The sequence below is a fragment of the Haliotis cracherodii genome, unplaced genomic scaffold (assembly GCF_022045235.1).
Source record: "Haliotis cracherodii isolate W230 unplaced genomic scaffold, xgHalCrac1.p SCAF_31, whole genome shotgun sequence".
In the NCBI taxonomy this organism is placed as follows: domain Eukaryota; kingdom Metazoa; phylum Mollusca; class Gastropoda; order Lepetellida; family Haliotidae; genus Haliotis; species Haliotis cracherodii.
In genome coordinates this window covers 2,190,859-2,210,613 of record NW_027266288.1, presented here as the reverse complement: position 1 = coordinate 2,210,613, position 19,755 = coordinate 2,190,859, and positions in this window count along the sequence as shown.

Genomic DNA, 19,755 nt, shown 5'->3' with positions numbered 1-19,755 from the left:
TTATTTTATTAAACCTACATTCATACATATGGACATTTAGCCGTAGGCATCACGCCCTGGAGTCTGGACCCGTCTTGTATTAACAGCAGCAGGTGTTGCGGCTATTGTATGCCCCCACGAATGTCAACAGCAGGGTTGCATACCTATTATGCTTAAACCACATCCAAACAACCACATCGTGCTTGCCCCTCCACCAAAAAAAACCCCAACAAAACAAAAACATGTCTGACAGGTTCCCATGTGTCACATTTTTTTCACACAACACTTTCATAAATATGAACTCAGCACTCCCTCAGCAATACAGAATAGGAACTGTGGGCAAATTAAAGAATCCATTTTGTTTATCTGGTTGACTTAAAAACATCATTTGCCATGCGATCTTGGTGTTGACATATGAGCGTACACATCCTCGATATTATGTGAAAGTCCGCAATACTTGTTGATATAAGGATGTAAAATTTCACAAAAAAATAGACATCAAACAATTCTTATTAAGTTCATATTGTGCTGTTCTGTTTACATACACAAAATGAGGGCGATGATATGTCACTTATTGCTGTCAGATCTCTTCACATCGACTCAGGATGTCATTAAGCCAGCAGTCAAAATAATGTATGGCATTGTTCTCTTGGGGAAATGCGTATGTGAGCAGAATAGTTCCTCCAATAAATGTCGGTAAGTTAAACACAAGATGTAAGCATTCATCATTGTTTAAGCGCTCTTCTCTGGGACAACCCATATCATACCACCCATACCATAAGTTATGATTTAAACATATTTTATTCAGTAAATATTTAGTTAAGTCGCAAGTCTGACAGTCTGATTTTACGACCGGTCAGTTAAATTAAACTGTCAACAACTCGATTGCCAAGCAATATATTTACTTATCAAACATAGTCATACACAAACATGCTCTCAATCAATCTCCAATAATTATCAAATTGACTTCCAAGTTATCAGGCAACGACCATTCCGTTAGCTAGCTATCGCGGTATTATAATATGTATCTAGCAAACAATGGTTACATGTTCAGTTTAAAGTTAAAACTGTCATGAAATATTACACAATGATTTTGCAAATTCGTACTTTGCAGAGTTAAAGATTATGGTTGTAAATTTCACACAGGCGAATTGGTGTTTTTCATATAATTAGTATTGTTCCTTTACAAAATTAGATCCTGATATTCTTAGTATTCAACATGCCTTTATTGAATAGCATATGATAAAATTACACCAGTTTCTTATAAGTGAAAAATCTAAGAATGAACACACCCCACGTAACGTGTTTAGTTTAGAACCGTATGACTAGACAAATTATTCGTTTAAAATATTTGCGTTATTCAATGTCAGTCAGACAGTTGGGTGTGGGCATCTAACAGTGTCGGGACAGTCATCTAGGCCCGCAGTTTGGGTTTTCATTGTCAAAAAACGGGAGGGGTGTTTCAGTTGTATTGGAATTACCGACCATTATTTATTGAATAAAATTCAATACGCGGTACGTGAATTTTGTCTCTCCATTCACGTGTATCACATGGCATGTGTATAGTAACTCATACCATATGGGAACTTTCTACAACGGAGTGGAGCTGTGGTTAACCAATCCCCTCCATTCATAAGCAGGCTCACGATAAATGGCATGTGGTGACCTCAATTTCAGGAGGCTCTCTAGATGTCAGTATTTCACAAAACAGCTACACGGACAAAACAAGGTGTTATGTGTATAACATATACCAACTCATTCGGAGTGTTGTAAAATAAACCTCACTTGTTACCATATAAGCAATATGATCTACTGCTAGATGCGTCGACAACTGTGTACATAGTACACTAACTAAATATGGAAATAGTACTATGCCCATTGCGCGTTGTAAAGAAGGTGATCACGTGACTCCCCAGCGAATATGTACTTCCTGACCATTGACAGAGGACACAATACACCAAACGATTAATCTTAAGGTTTTAAAAAGCTAATCATACTAAATTCAGAATATTCTAACTTTATCTGGAGTCATAGAAATTTATCATGACAAGGGTTAACTAACACTATGCTAAGATCACCTTTTTAAAACCTTAAGATTAATCGTAACTGTTTTTGTCAAAAGAGATAAAAAAAAAAAAATATAAGAATACATCGATCGATGTCTTGACTTTATTAAACAGCACATAGGTAAAGGTAACTACATCACTATGTCTCTTCATTACGATGGTTCTTCAATGGGACGCCATTTGTGGTGCACACATCCTGGAACAAAGGGAACATTGAATTTGTACATGTACAATGAGAATTCGTTGGACTCATGATAAGATAATAAACTCAATCAAGGTATTTTTTTCATACAAATGCATACATCATGCAGAAACAGACTATAACATCTACAGCCAAGAATCGCAATGCTAGTACCCAAAAGTTGTGCGCCGCTCGCAAAGCAAAGTATAGTCTGTATCAGAAATCACTTTGTTACATTTCATAAAAAGTAAATTTTCATGAAATCACTTTGAGTATTCTATTTCTTGCTTTGTAAAATGTTTAACGAGTGATGTTTTATCAACAACAACAACAAAAAGAAGAAGGATTATATTTGATTTCTGTTGGGTATTAAACTCTACAAATGAATTGGTAAAATAAGAATCTGTTTTAAGTTTAACTGTTAAATGATATGAATTATTTAGTCAAAAGCATGATGTACAAATGCATACATAACATTACAAAAATGCTTTACACAAATATGCATTAGAGGTAGACAGATGAGAAAGAAAGAAAAAAAGATTTCAATGTAACTAATTACATATCGGTAAATAATTTGTAAAAATATTTAGATTAAAATTATTACTCACCTAAGACTGACTCTGACACAGCAGCACGTCATCTCCATTCTCCTCATTCATTCCGTCTTCAGTACACTTGAAGAATTTTATTCGGTTGAACATTCGATTGGATTTAGACCGACCTTGTCCCTCGAAGATCAAATGAGTTGAATTTTCGAGGGCTTCCGAGTATTGCATATTCAGAAGGGCGTCAAAGTCCATGCTTCCTACTTTCTTCACTGCACGAGACAGTAGAACTTTCCACAGGTCTTCGTCCTTGACACAGATGGATTCGTGAGAGATGATCTCGAGCAAAAGATTCTTTGGTAAATCACTCACTTTACATCTTGTGGAATTTTCGTGTAGGATTCCGTCTGCATTCACCTTTTTCATCAGTTCATGTCGGGAAACGATGGTCACTTTGGGTTTGAACATTTTATTCCCCTCCATGTTATCAGCTACTTCTGATGACAAACGCTTGAGAGACTTGGCCATTTTTGGGGAGGTATGCTGTTACCGACTTTGAGAAAAAGCTCTCTGTGATGATACCAATGGTGGATTGGAGACCAACTGTATCGCAAAAAGATTTGGGCTTTCTTTTTTATATGATTTTGCATGGCTATCGCGAGAAGCAGTACATGCCCCTGTTGACACAGGTGTTGGTCAACTGGTTCACAATAGCCATGCAAACCGTTGTTTTTGACACAAGTCCACCCAAGAGGGAAAACCGTCCCTCCTGTTGACACAGCTGTTTCCATTCAACAGAGCTGTTTGGTAAGTAAACAGGCGTGTCCGCTACAACCCAATATTCCTAACACGCCTCTGTTGACACAGCTGTTTCCGTTCAACACAGTTGTTTGCTCAGTCAACAGGCCTGTCCGTTACAACCCAATATTCCTAACACGCCCCTGTTGACACATCTGTTTCCGTTCAACACAGTTGTTTGCTCAGTCAACAGGCGTGTCCACTACAATCGAATATTCCTAACACGCCCCTGTTGACACAGCTGTTTTCGTTCAACACAGTTGTTTGCTCAGTCAACAGACGTGTCCGTTACAACCCAATTTCTCTAACACGCCTCTGTTGACACAGCTGTTTCCATTCAACACAGTTGTTTGCTAAGTAAACAGGCGTGTCCGCTACAACCCAATATTCTTAACACGCCCTTGTTGACACAGCTGTTTTCGTTCAACACAGTTGTTTACTCAGTCAACAGGCATGTCTGCTACAACCCAATATTCCTAACACGCCCCTGTTGCCACAGCTGTTTCTATTCACCAGATTGTTTAAGAACAAGAGTTTTATGCATTAAAACTGAAACACGCTTGTATTTTTTTTTTCGATGAAATAAACGTGAGACATGATATTTTTTTCATTGAAAAATGTTGACAAGTGACAGGATATCGTATACAATTTCTTGAAACTACGTTATTTCACTCTAATTTTTTTTTCATGAAAAATGATTCATGGTAAGGGTTAAACGAGTATTTTTTCCATTGAAATAGGAAACTGAACCGACAGTTTGAACTCAAACATCTTTTAGAAAAAAGAATAGAATTTTACAGTATTAAAACGTCATAGACCAGACTGGCATACATTACAGTCTTCAACACACGGGTTTCGCGATACCGACTCTATATTTCTCCGAGCTGACCTCTAGCTAGGAGTCAAGACTGTTAACCCTTATTTTTATATATAGTTGTCATGGCAACTGAATGTTAAAAGGAACTTATAAGAGGTAGCACTAGAAGAGTTAAGAACTGGACATGTGGTTTCTATGGAAATTCAACTCACACCCCTCTTTGCCACATGTGACAGTCATTACTACGTGAAATCCATGCATCAATGGAATATGTCTAACAATGACATTCCTTTCCCCGTGAATCACATTTGAACCTCGTAGTAGCCCATTCCATATAGGGACACTCATTACTACGCTTTGTTCTCACTTAATGAAGGACTCATTAACACATTTCCTTCTTGCATTGGAACAACAGACCTCTCATTACCCTTTCTATCCTGTGACGTCATGATTATATTTGACTATGAATGAGTTATTGCACTTATGGATCAACTTAGCCTGAGATGTGGAATGGGGCCTCATAGAACTGACTTGTAGGTCAGGCGCGAGATTCAAACCGAGGACACGTGGCAACCCGTGAGCGTTCATGGCAACGTCTGCCATCTTGTTTTTAGACACGTGTTGTTCTACGTTTAACGAATGGTCAAGTAATTAATTGCATGATTGCATACGGTCAGTTGACCCTTAATGTAATTGAATATCGGGAGATCTTTCTACATGAACCTGTTCCTGGGCTTTTAAATATTACCGCACATAGCCCGCCGCCGAATGCCCACATAGAAATGTCTTCAATGCGAAAGGTTCAAATGTTCACCACATGTTCTCTCGCCAAAATGGTCTCACAATGACATTCCATTCCGCGTGAGTCAAGACCCAACCCAACCCCGGTCGTAGTAACATGTCCATATAGGAACATTCATTACTATCCCGTGTTCTACGGTTAACGAATGGTCAAGTCATTAATTGCATGATTGCATTTGGTCAGTTGACCCTTTATTAACCTAATTGACCTGTGACGTCATGCATACATTTGCATATTAATGAGTTATTCTGCATATTAATGAGGCAATGACATTGACAACACCCCACCCCCACCCCCAAGGTCAAGGTTATGTGACGTCATCAGTCACGTGAGGTTACTAGGTGCACTTGTGACGTCATCAAATGTGGATTTGTGGATGGGTAGTTATTAAATGTTATCTACTGAAAGTTACTTTGGAAGCAGAATGAAAGTTGGTGATCAATGGATGTTAAACCTAAACATGAAATCAAAACAGGTTTGCAACCACAGAAAATAATGCAAATCATAAACGTCTATAGAAAACTCTGTCCCACTGTAACGGGCGAATTTTCGATCATAATTTAACTTTTCTGATCGCTACACGTCATCTGGTTTATATTACGTCATCAGATTTGCCAAGTTCCGGTTGGTTGCCACATGATACGAATCACATGATTGCCGAAATTTGGTCAGCAGCAGAGATGGCGCCAAAGAAGAAGGATGCTTTCACGTCTGTCTCGGTAAGTGTAAATGTTACAGGCGACCCAATGTTACGGGCGAACATTGAATTAGTCGATTTATATACGATAGTTCAAGTTTTCACCAGTTCGGCCACAAGTACTTTAGAAAAGTAAATCAAACACACAATTAAACACGACTACTAGAGTTTGCTTCGCACTATGAATAAGAACAAGCTTTGCGCAAAGCCTCGCATAGAAAAAAGTTGGACAGACTTACTTCGTTCGGGCATAACATTGAGACAGACATTTTATTGTCGGTCGTAACAAGTGGACATCGTATCTGAGGGTCGGACAAACTGGTAGACAGACAATTTCGTTCGGGCATAAAGTTGAGACAGACATTGTATTGTCGGTCGTAACAAGTGGACATATTATCTGACGGTCGGACAAACTGGTAGACAGACGACTTCGGTCGGGCATACCGGTATACTGGTATACTATCAAAATAGTATATATTTTTATGGACCTACCTGTAATATCATTCATTTCTTAAATCTATCACATTTCACAATGTCGGAAATACGTATTACTTTTCAATTTATCATTTTACATCGATAAATTAGGAATAGAGGAGAAGCGACCCCTGTTGCACATCAAATCATTTAACCCTAGCGTAAGTTTAATAAATGTGTCTCTAATTTTTCTCTCTGTTATAGTATGCAGGTAAACCTCTGGTGTTAGACAATATTTAAAGGTTTTAGAAACGTCGTAGCGTGTACTGTTATCTAGAGACGACCTCCAATTTTGAGTAAACATATCAATTGCTACCTGCTTAAAAGAGCTAAGAAAATACATTTTGTCTCCAACGCTTTGACTAAGCCAAACATATCCAAATCCGTGAGAGAAGAGTAAATGCTGAATGTTTGATGCCCAGGTTACGTAACCAACACTATCACGATAGACAAGCATTTCGTAGCATTTTTGGGGGATTCGTTCCCGCGACATCTCTGTTATTTTTAGCCAGTATCTGAGTAAACGTAAATATGAACAAATATATAATGGGTATCTGCCACATTCGCCATAGACCATATGATTTGGAGCCGATTTAGAAACATTTAGAAATCTTTTACATGCAGTTAAGTGTACCTTTTCAATATTGTAATAGGTTTCAAAACCCCAGACCTCTGATCCATATCATAAGATTGGTTGAACTTGAGCATCAAACATTTTGAAGAAGATAGTAGGTGAGATAACACGCAATTTATCTAGAACGACAAATAGATTTATTAGGGCCTTTTTTGCTCGTAGGGCGAGATCGTTAACGAGATTGTCAAGATTAAGGTTAAACGGTAAAACAACACCGAGGTATTTATACATGTTTGTAACATTTATAGGTTGGTTATTAAAGAACCATTTATCTCTCGATGCAAGAGGACCTCCCCTCCTAAATACGATAATATTAGTTTTTTCCAAGTTAACAGATAGCTTCTATGTAACAGTGTAACTGTATAGTATATCAATTTGTTAATACTTAATAGTATGATATATTACATACACGCCAATTATTGTTAAATTAAAGACAATATTTTTTACAACGTAAATATAGTTGATGACGCAATGTTCTATGTTCTATGACCAAAACATTTTCTATTCTTTTGCAAAAATTTAACACATTGGACATATTTATCCTTTCTGGTTAGGTTATCTTTGACTTGACTCCATCCATTCAGATATTCAACTCATTACGGATTGGGAATTGAATAAAACAGCAAATAACTAAATGTTATTCTTGGCCTCAATTCAACCGTGTAAAACATAATACAGGACCGAGTAAGTTATGTTCCACGTATATGTTATGTCAATAACCATAATAATGATAATTTGTGTGAAAAAAACAACCTATCAGGATAAAACTTGCCAAAGAAAATCTGATAAGTAATATAAATTATTTCTATTAAAGTATTCCATCAAATCTTTAGCAATGGATATTGCGTTTTCACAGTGTTTCTGTTCCTTTAATCATTAAACACATTCACACACACAGCAATAAAAGAGAATGCAATAACACAAATAGAGTAAAAACTCTACAAATAAAAAAGGTCATCTAGGTAAATGACGTGAATCATACTAATGTATTAACAGGACAATTATTGATTGGATGTTTTCTTCTTAAACGTGACATATCATGTTTGTTTTGTGGTGATCAGGGAAAGTCATCTATCAAATATAGTTCCAGTAAAAAAAATATTAATGATTTAATGGAAGAACAAAATTTATCTGGTGTAGTAAAAACACAACTTTACGCATTATTTGCTGAAAAGAATTTCTTCTAAACATAAATTTGTTTTATAAAAGCACAAATTGGAAAGATGTTTGCATAAGTAGCCTCACACCCCCATGTTCGTGAATGGCCGAAAACTTCCCTACAAGAAACATGAATGATTTTGACAAAATACGTGACTGCTGACATCAGCAATACATTTCTATGTTTCTATGTTCATCTGTGTCCAATACGTTACAACTTAGTCTTTTGCGTCTGTCGTAAAGAAATACAACTGAATGTCCTGTGCCTCTTATAACTTCCGCAATTTAAACCATATGTAAAGTCTTTCAATGCATGACCGACCTTCACACATGATAAGTAGAGGAGAAAGAACTTATTCATTGTAAAGTGTTTAAGAGATCACGTATTTCATGCTTTGCATGACACTAATGATTCCAGTGACTTTTACCTTCATCGGTGGTAATCAATAATCTTTTGAATATAGGGCCCCGACCTAGAGTTTATATATACTAAGTCTCATCATCAAAGACTCAAGATATTGTGTAAACAAGCCGTTTGGGAGGTCTACATCACAAAGAGACCTTGACCTTCAATTATACCCAAGTTACTTGCGAGAACATTACTTGTTTCGACAAAAGGTGTTTTTATCAATACCGTATTGACCATACTTACTGAATGAAATAATTTGCAAGTCACTTCATGGTGGAATTACTTTCAAAGTGACCTTGATTTTTAACACCCTCATGACATATTGTTTAAGTTTATCATCGGATTGGAAATGCTAAACGAAATTTGAGCAATGTTTCATAATTTGAGCTCATGGACCACATGACCTTATATGGAGTTCACCCGAAGATTGGAGCTGTCAAAGATCATGCATTCTAGTCTTTTTATACATTTACTCCAATTATCTTGTTTGACGCCTAACTTTTACTGAGTGACCTGTGTCAGCAATATTGCTCAGAAATATTTATCAGATAAAAGAGGCCATATCCATTCTTCTGTAACACATATCAATGTAACATCAGTGTACATATGTATCGTTTCTGTTTAATAAAAACGACAAAATCCTTTCCAAATTCATAAGAAATCGCCTTCAGCAACCCATACATGCCGTAAAAGGTGACTATGCTTGTCGTAAAAGGCAACTGACGGGATCGGGTGGTCAGGCTCGCTGACTTGGTTGACATGTCATAAATCCCAACTGCGTGGATCGATGCTCATAATGTCATTCACTGGATTGTCTGGTCCAGACTCGATTATTTACAGACCGCCATCATATAGCTTGAATATTGCTGAGTGCGGCGTTAAACAACAAACCAACCAACCAACATAAGAAAACTCTGCTTAAAGCAGAGTCCATTGTACGATTCCGACTATTGTCATGAACACATGTCATGAATCTCTATCAAATAGTGATGATAAAAGGTGAGCGTATTCTACCCCACCTGTGGCCCCCGTCACAAACACATGTTTGACTTGACTCAATATATTTAGTCATAATACTTTGCAAATGGGGACGAGAATAACTTTCTGTGAAGAAAAGGAGTCAGTCTTTGAAACATGAGATGTCAGGCAGAATGGTAAAGACCATTCCAAGCGATGACATTTCCAAAATTGACACATCAGTGACAAAAAGGATGTCTGCTGCAACCTCATATTTGTCTTATACCATATGTTCTCCTGTTTGTTTAGGTGAATATGTGCGTTGCCTTTGCGTGTGTTTGTGACGATTGCCGCTGGAGGGGCAGGATGCACTCCATTGCGCGAACATCCGCTGTCATCACTATTTCATAGCGATTCACAGACACATGCTTATGACATAGTCAGAATCCTACAATGGACTCTGCCTGTAGCGGAGATTTCTTATGATTATGTAAAGGGTTTTGTCGCGTTTAATATTATTCAACATTACACAACTGTTTTATATTGTTACAAAAAGATGGTGATACAAAGACAGCTCATGTCTACCTGCCATAATGGCAGCGTTATTTACCAACGCTTATAGATATAGTTTCAATGATGACATTTGACACTATTGACCCATGTGATCTAAGTTGTCTGATTGAGGTTCACCTGTTCACATGTCTCTTTGTCTGCAAGAAAATAGAAAGATTATCATATCATATGTAATTTTTCATCTTTCCGAGACACACAAAAATGATTCTCATAATATTTGAGCTGTATATGTCAGGAAGATGCACTGACGTGGAATCTCAACAAGAACTTTAAATTCTGTTAAGTGAAAGGGGCACGTATACATTCAGACTGAAAATATGAAACTACTATTGAAAGGTCAAGCTATGTGACTTCCTACACTGAGTTACTCTAAGTATTCTTGAGGTTTGTGAAATATTTTGCAAAGTTACCAAATATGACCTTGACCTTGGGTGGATGTCAGTCAAATTCTAATCAAATTAACACTGGGGGCAGGGATCCGGTACTACAAGCTAAAGTACCAGTGTCACCGGAATTGTCATGTGTTTATTTCATCAAGTGTGACTGCACCCTCCGGAACATATCTAGTTTCGATTACAGGTGGTAACAAAATACCCACTGCCCATACCTCATGGCGGAAACAAATACCTGCCTTGTAGATGTTTGCCATCCTTTAGTTCCTCCAGTTCACCGTCACTTTTCTACTCTGTAAAAATATCATAACAAATAATGTATGTTATTTAGACCTTAAGTTGTAAAAGAGAAACAAGCTTGGTTCTTTTGACCTTCGGAAATTACTATTATTAGAAATATTATATACCGAAATCGTGTAGGCCTTTCAAAATGTTATGTCCAATTGTTCTGACAAACTAAGCACATGATAACATGTAAATAAACTGTAATATCGCGATACTTCAGGGCTATTCGTCTGCAATGCTTTATACGTTATATTTTATGCCTCCATAGATAGAATATTAGGTATCGGCGAACAATACTAGTCTGATATCAGTTCCAAATGTGATTAGGGAAGGTATTCGGTCAAAAGGTATGTCATAACTACCGTATATCGCTGTGTATAAGGCGAGTTTTTCATACCTAAAATGAGGGGGTTAAAAAGGGGGGTCGTCTTATACACGGAGTCGAAGATCTCACGTTTTTTTCCAGGTGTGTCACTTTCAGCTTCCACTGGCAATGTCGACCAGCGTTCGATAGATAGATAGGTAGATGAAATAAATATAACACATTTACATAACAGCGAAACAACGGGAAACACCTCTGTTTGGCCTACGTTTTGGACAAGTATGCATCAAATGAGTTATGTCATTGACAAAACATATATACTTTTGATTGAAAGCTATTTGAGATACATATATGTATAGAGAGATATACATTACAGATGTATTCAATTTGATTGTAATTTGCAAAACACCACCTGTTCCTGAGGTTTATGTGACATTTTGCAAAGTGACCAAATGTGACCTTTACCTTGGAGGATGTCGGTCTAATTATCTTAACACCACCAGGCAGAGATCAGGTACATCAAGTTTGGGAAAGTTTCCGCTTCAGGCTACAAATAGCACTGTGATTATTTCATTACGTTTGACCTTAAAATCACCCCTCGGGACATAATTATCTAGTTTCAAGCATAGTAGCCATATACCTGTACGTTGTGGCGGAAATAAATACCCACCTGGTTGATATGTCTTGTCCACCAGTTCAAGTCATTCGGTACTTGCCGGCGTCTCCACTGTAAAAATTACAAAACGCAATCTTTGTTAATTGTAATATCTGGAACACACTTGGTTCTTTTGATCATCGGAAATCACTACTTGGATTACTTCAAACTAGCATGCTGGTTTTCCCAGAATGTTTACACCTTTCAAAGTCCTATTTCCTGTTGTTCTGACAAACCAAGCACATGATAACCTGTAAATAAACTGTAATATCGCGTTATGTCAGAGCACGAAGCACTATCAATCCCCAATGCTTCCCACCTATGTTTCATACCTCCATAGATAGAATATCAGATATCAGCCGGCAAGGTTAGTCTGGTATCAGTTACAAATGAAGGCAGTCGGTCAAACGGTATGTCATAACCAGATGAAAACATCAAACCCCATTTACAGAAGGTGAGAACACCTATGTTTGGCATATGTTTTCGCCAAGCATGTCATGTTATCAATTATCACGGGCTAAGAAACTAAACGTTTGCTTGAAGGCTATATGGATATTGACAGACAAACTGTTACCTTTGAAACTATCAGACCTTCTTCGAGCACGTGACTTGAGTTTCCTCAAGGTTACAACAGTTAGGATAGCAATGACAGCAATGACAGCAATGACAGCAAAGACGACAGCAATACCGGTTGTAATTGGCGAAGAGTCATCCAGGTTCCCTACAAGAAACGGTAATGTATTCATACGGAGGGTTATGCAGTGGAAAACAACGAGCAAGTGTCTACTCCTTAATGACAATACTGGGGAACTCCCCCCGAATCCGAACCCGAATCAATGCGTGTTTAATACCTCTGCACAATACAGAGTTTTTAATCATATGATATACTAATGCAAGAGACAAGCCACGTTTACACATGTGTCTGAAATTATAAAAGAAAACCATGCAGCCATTGTGACCAGTAAGAAATGTGTTTTCACATGTTAGTGCAGGAACATCTCTCAAACGCTTCTCTCTTGGTATGCGTACTTACACATGGATCAACAGGCCAGCTATCCTAGGACGTGGTGAAAAGGGGTCACAGGGAGTGACAGACATTGAAAAATATTATGCAAGTTCAAGATAAACTTCCTATTTTCTTGACTTGTTCAAAATAATGTTTATGAAAATAGTTTTTAAAAAAGAAATAATGAAATAACCCTTCTTAGATACAGTATATATTTAATTTCATCGCAACCTTTTGCTTCTTTGAACTCCTTGTCATTATGCTCATCATTAACGTGTGAAATTAATGGTGGAAATGAACCAACCAATATCGCCGTTTTTTTATCCGAAGACGAGTCGGCATGCATTGTACGACATGAGAGAATGTGCGAGACTGCTCAATTTACTGACCATTGATTGTGTGGTACAGTGGTAAATATGTGTTTTAATTAATTGTATGAGTGTTGAGAAGTAGTTTTCATCAAGTTTGCAGGAATGCACAGGCTATCAGTGTGTAGATAGATTTTTCATGCACAAGGATTTTGTCATTTTCATTTTGAGGTATCGCATGGATTTTAATCATATTTTGACTTATCAAGCATTATTCAATATCATGGTAGAATGACCTACAATAAACATGTTTGACCAACTTATTTTCAGGCTATGACATTGAAGATGACGCTGACCAATCAATGTTTCAAGATCATTCCGGAAGTGGTATAGAAAATATTTACTTAATATTATAACCCTATGAAAAAAGGAAGCAGTGGTGTTGACGGTGAAATTCAGAGAAGCCCCATCAACATAAGTACTGCTTAAAATACAGAAACTATCATACTTACCAGAGTCTGTATCCTCATCTGAACAATAAACATATAGATTGTTAAAAGCTATTTCAATTAGTGTATGGTTGTTAGAAAGTCTAACTATTTGTACACAATCATTCTTTCTTTGCATACTTACGCAGGTGAAATGAGAAAAACCTTTGAGCAACTGCATTAACATTAGTACCGCTTAAAGGTGAGGTGAAATGGGGTTTAACGTCCAAGATTATTGAACTTATATAGCGGCGTGCGTGTACGTGTATGTGTATACTGACTCCGAGCTGACCAGTCCTTGTTTTAGTCCCTGAATGCCGAACGCCAGGCAGGGTAACAACAAGTACCATCTTTTAACGTCTACTGCTAATAATACAGAATCAATTGTGATCGTAAGAATTGTATTTCAATAAGTGTATGGTTGTTGGTTACCATGTAAGTTAGAAAGAGTGTGGACGTGTGCGTGCGTGCTTTTAGTAGGTCGAACTAATGCCGGTTTAATAGCGATGGCCCACTGAGATAGCATGATGGAGTTTAACATGAACACCCGACTCCGAGCGCCAGGTGGGGTAACAACAAATACAACATCTTTTGGTACGACGAACCACCGAACTTCCGATTTCCATGCAGACGCTGTATCCACCATTTTCCTGCAGTGAACATAACACTTTTGCCAGAACTATTGTCATACAAGAGATAGCTCCCAGCAAATTGTCATCTTTTATCGAGTCTCTCCCGTACAAAAACTGCTGATTTTGTTTTAACTTAGATCCACATTGACGTTTCTCGCCGTTTGCTATTCTTTTCAAAATGTTTCGTTATAAGAACAATTTGCTCAGTTAACTGTTTGTCTTTCTGCGTTATAGGGAGGGAGGATCTACGTTTCAAGGTTATAAATTGGTTATAAAAAAAAGAAGAAAACTACGCCAAAAAGTATATAATAAATAGGATATTTCATGTGTCTTGTGAAATATCATGTTTTCTCATCTCGTGGGATCTCTCATCTCGGGACGGGGGAGATATCTCCTTTCACTGAGAGAACATGAAATTTCCTCCATATATTCAACACACAGAGTGTCATTCAAAGGAGATACTAATGTAGAGTTTGAATGCCACTTTACCATGACTTATACTACTACTTCTAATACTAATACTAATAATACTAATAATTTGGGGGAGGACCATGTCATTGAAGGTCAGGCCTATACGTACCTAGGGATGCAGGTGAGGGGCAAATTCCAGAATGCCCATATCAAGGACAAACTTCGGTCAGAGTACAAATGTAGGCTTAAGAAAATCTTGCGTTCACAGCTGAATGCTCGCAATAAAGTCAAAGCCACAAATACTGCTGTACCCGTTCTTCTATATTCGTTTGGTGTTGTTGATTGGACGAAACAAGACATTCAGGGTATTGACACCCTCACACGAAGACGCATGTCAGACAATAGATCCCACCACCCTCGTTCTTCCCTCAATCGCTTATCTTTATCAATCATTATAGGAGGGCGTGGTTTGATTAACGTGGGGTTTCGTCATGATAGTATTGTTTTGTGCACTTTTGCACACATTTATTTGTCTGATGATCCTCTTGTGAAGCATGTCATCATGAAAACAAGGCATTCTATAGTTTAAGGGACATAAGGGTAAGGGACAGGGACATAATCTCAATGTCAGTGTTGATTTTGTTGATGGTTCTGTACTGATGGACGGTACGGAAATGAGTGTCAACCAAGCAAAGTTCCATATCAAATTGGCCAAGGGTCAGTTTTTCAAGAAGAGGCTATCTGACGACCACTGCATCGAGTTTATGAGCATGCCCCAAAAGTGAAACAGAAGGCTTTCTGTTTGCTGCTCAGGGCAAGTCACTTCCCACTCGAAACCGTCAATGTGTGATTTTGCATCATAATGTAGATTATGCAATGAATTTAATGAGACTGTCCATTACATTGCCAGTGGATGCCCGCTTTGGCACAAACACAGTATCGTAAGTGACATGATGGAATGGTTCGAGCCTTTTATTACCGCCTTCACAATGCTTGAGGTTTTGACACAGAGGTCCATCCATGGTATGAACCGGAATATGTAGAGGGCCTCATGGGAAATGTTAAATACACAATTCTTTGGAACATGCACGTATACAGCCTCAGACGTATCCAGGCCAACAAACCTGATCTTGTCCTTTTTGATAAATCCAATGAAATCATTCCTATCATGAAATTTCTGTCACTTTTGACACTAATGTGCTTGACAGGACTCAGGAAAAACATGTCAAATATGCGGACCTCGTTTTCGAAAGGTCACGCTTGCATCCCAAGTTGTCTCACTCCCATTGTTCTCGGTGCCTTAGGGTTTGTACCTCCCAATCTGTTGACTGACATTGGAGGAGTACCCAGGTTCGCTTCCAGAAATCCAGCCCTTCTGACAATCTGGGTAATGCAGAAGGTTACAGTATTGGGGAGTCTTCACATTCTCCGAAGAATTCTGGGTGTGTTTGAATAGGCAGCGCTTCCTGGGAGAAGTCCCATTCGCTTTCTGAGCTGCGTGTAGAGGGGGCAAGTGCCCTGAGCTGATGATGAGTCTAACCAGCCTGACTGTGCCTGGATCACCAAACCCTCTTTGCTGCATTTTATATTTTAATCTATCCATAATAAGAAAAAGAAGAAGAAGAAGAAGAAGAATATATTATTCATATTGTAGATTTTCCCATTCTCTTCTAATGCACAAAGCGCAAACAAGAGAGGACAGTCCAGCCTAAGGTTGGGCGTAGAGATAAAACTTGACTGATGTTCTTAAAGCAGAATAGGTTGGACAATCACAGAGATGAGGGGTAGATATTCAATTCAAACGCAGCAACGAAGAAGAAAGTTCTTTGTCCATAACTGGGGAGTTTACTGGGGAGGTACACAGAAAAGATGTTTTGATTAAGATCGGAGTATTCAAATTCGTGTGTAGAGTTGAAGCAGGTCAGACATAAATTGGGGTTGACTTGAAGTAACATTGATAGAGAGATGAGTTTGAAGGTGATTCATTGTTTGATTGGTAGCCAGTGCAGGATAGAAATGATGTTATTGGACGTTTGAGAAAGAGATACAAGAAGAGCAGCTTTATTTTGGATTCATTGTAATCGGTTGAGGGTATATTTTAGGGGAGTTTGCTTGAAAGGTGTTGCAATTATCAATCCGTGAAATAATGAGATGTCATCTGCATACAGGTGATCTAGGTGTTTATGTTTATTGCTGATGGTACCGAGAAGCCTGACGTACAAAGCTAAGATTGTTGGTTCCAGGACTGACGTGCAAGTCGTGCAAGACGTGCAAGATCAGTCGTATCTAAAGCGGAAATATTAGGCCAAGGACAGATTAGACACGGGTCTATAATTTCAGGCTTTGACAATGCAGTCCATCTTGTTAATAAGTGGCTTCACAAAAGCAGTCTTGAAGTCGTTTGCCATGATACTGGAAGTCACAGACAGATTGACGATCCTGGTGTTGGTTGGCAGAAGAATTTCAACGTTGTCATACACCAGATTTGCTGGGATGAGATCGCGTGAACAGAAGGTATGCATAGCTTTTTGTCATTTGAGGAAGTATCTCTTCTTTGGTTTAGATCTGGAATTCAGAGAAAGTATTTTCAAGGATAGTCTGCGCTTGAATGTCAGATGAACCATCTAAAGCATCGTCGACCTGGGAGCGTATGAGCTGTCCATTTTTATAACATGTTCTAAAAAAAAATTGTACGCTTACCTCCCTTGACATACGGGTGTGTTTCAAATTCAGAGAGGAAACTAATTTGAAAAAAATCAACTTTGTGGTGTATATATACATCAAGAAGAACATCAAGCACTATGTGAATATCCGTAGAAGCATGGAGAGCTCGGATTGGCATCATCTATGGAATATGCGATGTCTACATTGGATTTTGTGCCGCCAACGTGTTTCAAAGGTGAGATATGTATGAATGTACAGGACAAGGCAACCTTGTTTACAGACCCAAAACTGGACAGTATCCACAAAGTTAGGAGACAACCGTTTGTTTCACTGCTACTGGTTGCCAGTGACATAGAATCGAACCCGGGACCTACTGGTGGGGACTCCGCGGGATTGGAATCAGCCATTATAAATCAGATTAAGGAATCTGAAGACAGGCTATCAAGAGACATACGATCTTTGAGAGAAGAAGTTCATTCGATCAAGGCAGAGGTATGTGAACTGAGAACAGAAGTCAGTGTGAATAGAGAAGAACAGGCTATTCTCAGACTACCGTATTTTCTTGAGTATAGTGCGCACTTTTTTTCGGAAAAACACAGCTGTGTAGAAGGGGGTGCGCATTATACACGAATTATGAGTTTGGATGTTTTTTCCTCCCATGGAAAGACATTACGTACCGTGAGCACGAAACACCGGAAATACCATGTCAACAAATCCATACTGAAGTACGCAAAATAATTATGTAATTACACTGTCTGTCTATAAAAAGTGTTCTTTGTATTTCTGGACTTATGTTTGTAACTTACTTCATTAATTTTATTCAAAATTCCTTATAATATTGTTTTTATTAATTTCGGCGAAATCGTGTGTGAAGCGATCGGAAGATCGCACAACTCACCGTTATTAACAGCAACCACGGTCAGAATACCGCTATTGACGCCTTGAAACGAACTTTAGTTGACAGAGAATGGATACATATATCATAAATGACATACTTTGACTCGTTAAAAGTCATATTTGTTTTTGTTTGACGATTCTATGTCAACATGAAATTCTCGCGCTCACGTGCTCACGTGCGCGTGAGCCTTGACGGTGACTGGTCAGACATGTTCCATGTAAAAAATAATACCCGGGAATAGCGATCAGCTGCTTCGCTTAGGGTTATTATTATTTTAAATATGTTTAGTAAAGGTTTCATATGATTAAGAAAATAATGGAATATATTATTCCTGATAAATAAAATAGTTTCAGATACAATTGTTGCAGATCCTTGCATTAAAAATCCTATAAAGTTATATCACTGGGTGTGTCTTGACCGAATCACCGGTCGATTCCAAGAAAACGTGTGTACAGCTGATTGCTGTTTCCGGCTTAGTTTACGAGAAAATACACAAGGTAATCTAAATCCCTAGATATAAAACATTGCCTAGCAGAACAATAAATACTATTTAAACGGTAAATAAACATGTCTGGTGATTTTTTATCTCAAATTTCGAAATTGTACTGACGAAGTTTCTCAGCACCCGTTCGTTTGCCGGACTTCGCTGAAAGGGTACGGTGTAAATTTTTTCTGCGCATAATATTCAAATTTCTTTTTTTCCAAAATATTGAACCCGCTAGAGGGGGGTGCGCATTATACATGGGTGCGCACTATACTCAAGAAAATACGGTAGATGTTGACGAAATATCCAACAAAGTAGATAAACTGTATTACTGGTCTGACAGTATTAGTGACCTAGAGTCTAGAGTACATCAGGAAAGACAGAGCAGACGAAATAATTTGATTGTATATGGGGTACCAGAGGGAGTAGAAGAATCTTATAAAGTGTGCAAGGAAAAGATACTAGATATTTTTAATAGAGCCAGAAATAAGAATCCTACATATGAGGAACTTGCTGATAGAGACATAGAACGTGCACACAGGTTATCCAGCAAAACAACAAGTAAACCCCGCCCTCTAATAGTGAAAATGGCACACTGGGATGATAAAATCCAAACACTTGGATTCAGGGATACCCTGAGAGAAATGGGATATGGTGTGGCTAATGACCGACAAGAGCTAGGCAGTTTACGATGTGAAAACCCAGATAAGAGGTTTTTTTTATAAAGGACGCAAACTTGTCGAGGATGTGAAGAAGGATAGTGAGATGAGAGATAGACAAGAGACACCAGAGAGAACTACAGCACACAGACGGGAGAAAAGGGATAGCCAGGACATCAGAACATCACCCTCACCAGGACATAGACGGGGAGGTTCACACACAGGACCACGACTTCTGAGTTCTTACTCTAAGGCCTGGGACAGGACAGCAACCCACTAGGGGTGCAACGAGACCAAGCGTGATTGTAGGACGCCTCATGTAGATACGACAGATGATGTCGATGATTGTACATTTGAGAATAGAACATTTGTTTTCTGGAATGTATCAGGATTTAATTGTAAATTAACTGATCAGGACTTTACCGATTATTTAAACTCATTTGACTTCATCGGCATAACAG